Source organism: Nicotiana tabacum, chromosome 24 (assembly GCF_000715075.1).
Source record: "Nicotiana tabacum cultivar K326 chromosome 24, ASM71507v2, whole genome shotgun sequence".
Taxonomy (NCBI): Eukaryota; Viridiplantae; Streptophyta; class Magnoliopsida; order Solanales; family Solanaceae; genus Nicotiana; species Nicotiana tabacum.
The window spans coordinates 78,079,181-78,082,326 of NC_134103.1; the positions used below are offsets into that span (position 1 = coordinate 78,079,181).

The following is a 3,146-nucleotide window of genomic DNA, read 5'->3' on the forward strand; positions in this document are numbered from 1 at the left end:
GGTTGTGCGTGTTGTTAACAGTGTTATCTGTCATTTTTTTAATGATTTTTTCTTTGTTAAAATAATCAAACTGCGTTAGTAAAAAAAAGCAAAGATCAATTTAATTGCACGTCTGTCTAGGCCCCACGGTGGGCACCAAACTATTTACCCATAAAACGGTACAGATGAATTTGTACGTGATTTCTAGACAAGTGAACTAATTTAATTATGAAATAATACAATAATTGAATAAATGTATAATACTTAGCCTTGAAATGTTGATGAAATAGCAGAGATGACAGTTCGAGGAATAAGGTTTCCAGCAATGATGAGATCATAGAGCAAGAAAATAAGATTGTATTAGGCGTTGTATAGAATACAATATAAGTTTTGCCAGAAAATTCTTATTCTTTACAATGATAACTGAGCTTACTATTTATAGCAATGTATAGGGAAGGAGGTCATATGATCGTGTCCTACTTTAATGTCAATTATGAGGGTCATTGATGAAGACGTAACAGTGAACATAAATGTCAAATTTTTTGTAACGGACCGTCGCTCTTAATGCTGCAGAATATGCCCTATTAAATGCTACCGGACGCAGAGTATTTAACACACATTTATGAACGTTATCCTTTCCGGTGACAAGCAGAATGACTGCGTCCGGTCTTTGACCATTCCCGTCTTGGGTTCTACGTGTCCTCCCTATATACGCTCATGTGTCATATCATATTTTACCATATACATAAATGATTATAGCATCGCTAGGCAAATTCATTTTCGTTGTAGCTAGAGTTAGAATTTATTTTTTGTCCAGCCTCAAATTAATGTTCTCATAATAGTTTTCTGCGTAAAAAAATATCATTTTTTTTGTTATTTTTTGTCCCCTAGGGCATAGAGTTGCAGCTTACCAAAATTAGCATTCCATAACTAGTAAACCACCTAGATACTGTTATCTATCTTATTCTTAGGTTATTGTCCATGCTAAACGTAGACAATTAGTGTAGCTGGCTTTTTAAAAATAAGCCATTAAATTTTGCGCGTTGAAATTAGGCCTAAATAATTAATTATGTAGGCTTTGGGTTACTATTCTAAAGCCTCAACTTATAAATAGTAATACTGCTCGATCATCTTACCATGCACAATCAAAATGAGAGAAGAAATTAGCAGTAGTAGTAGAATTTTACAAATGGAAATGGAATCAACTCCAGAGAGTAGATATAGCGTTGCGGATTGTAAATACGCACGTAAACACAAGAGAAGAAGGAAAATATGCATGCTCGTTCTATGCGCCCATATTATTCTGGTTATAACCTTTGCCATCTTGAATTTCACTGTTTTGAGACCCAAGCGTCCTGTTGTCACGCTCGATTCCTTGACTCTCAAGGACCTGACCGTGTCTATCGACGCGGCCAGGTTCAAGGTATTCCTTAACATTACCATGAGCGGCGACCTCTCCATTTACAATCCTAACAGGTAAGATAGAATTTAAGATTTAAACTTAGTGGATTCAAGATTCTAAATTTTTTAGAAGTATGGATTAAAAATTAATATTTTTAATATTCCTTTTTGTTCCATTTTATCTGATACACTTTCTTTTAGCCTATCTGAAATAAAATGATCCATTTCTTTTCTTGGAATTCTTTGATCATAGTATCCTCATTTACCGTATGACTTTGTTGAGACCCATTTGATATAAAAATTCTTCTTATAATTTTAAGGAGAGACTCATGTAAAAGGATAATTTTGGTACTTTATATATATTTGACTTATATATCAAAATTCTTCTTTAATTTCTCAAATTTTATGGTCACGGGTTCAAGCCGTGGAAACAACTTCTTGCAAAAATGCAGGGTAAGACTACGTACAATAGACCCTTATGGTTCGGCCCTTACTCGGATCCCAACTTAGTAAACCGGGCTGACCCCGTAGCCTATCAAACATCTTCTTATAAAATGCAGGGAGTACTAGTAAGAGTTTTCACACACACATAAATGATCTATTCCGATAACGACGAGTTCAATCAAATCCACTTCTAACACTCTAGATCTGTCTCTGCCAACAGGGTTAGTTTCCAATACGAAGACATCAACCCTTATATCGAGTACAGAGGTGAAGAGTTCGGAGATGTTCACGTCCCGGCGGGGAAGATTGGGTCCCGAACCACGACAGCTATTAACTTTGTGCTGATAATAATGGCGGATCGGCTATCTTCGGATCCCAATTTGTATTCGGACGTGGTTGAAAAAGGAATATTGCCGCTCAATATTTACGTGAAACTGAAGGGCAAAGTAAAACTAAATGTACTGTTCAAAGTAAAGGTGAAAGTTTCCACCAAATGCGATCTATCACTGGATATACACACGGCAAGTCTTGCCAACCAATCCTGTCAGTCTAAGACTAAGTTATAATAGCTCGGATGTGAATCGATACAAATTCAGTGACACTATATACTAGCAGTAAAAAGTAGTACTCATACATTTTTTTTATTAGTCTTGTTAAAAAAATGATATATTGCTATTTTATTTTAGTCATTTTATCATTAATGAGAAGTTTTTATAACCATCAGAGGCGAAACCATGATTTCAAGCTTATAAGTTTGGAATTCTAATCATTTCAAGTTACTGGGTGCTAAATTAATAATTTATACGTATTCAATAGAATTTTTAAGGCAAATACAAGGCTCGAACTAAAGCTAATGGGTTCAACCGAACCCGCTTTCGTCATTCTAACTACGCCCTTGATAACCATACAAATATTATGAAATGTTTAAGAATATAAGCTTCAAATATGTATTAGCCACACAATTACTATGATATGTTTAAAATTACAAATCTCAACAAAAGTATATGTATACGGGTAAAAACGGGCTCATGGTACACCCCGGTCTTCGAAAAAATAAGCCAAACTCGAGACATGATGACAGGGGACCGAAATCGAGGAAAAGTCTCATCGAGTCACAATTCGGGGGCATGACGCCCTCGAGAATATCAGGTCACGGTTCGGAATCGGTCTTAGCCTTGAACGATTTCGAAGAACATTGTTAGACAATCGAGCACGGCCAATGGAAGGCCGTAATATCCGTGACCGGCCGGATATCACGACGGAGATCTCGACACATTTCGATGAAGAACCGGCAATAAGTTAATTAGAAGATTTTTTTACCT

The 3,146-nt window shown here is 36.0% G+C and overlaps 1 long non-coding RNA gene across 1 annotated transcript; it reads left to right on the top strand.

Moving 5' to 3' along the window:
- The first annotated feature begins 1,116 nt into the window (after positions 1-1,116).
- On the top strand, positions 1,117-2,593 carry LOC107816969 (uncharacterized). The gene is made up of 2 exons (XR_012706850.1): positions 1,117-1,455; positions 2,045-2,593. It is a non-coding gene; the product is annotated as an uncharacterized LOC107816969 (long non-coding RNA).
- The last annotated feature ends 553 nt before the right edge of the window (positions 2,594-3,146 follow it).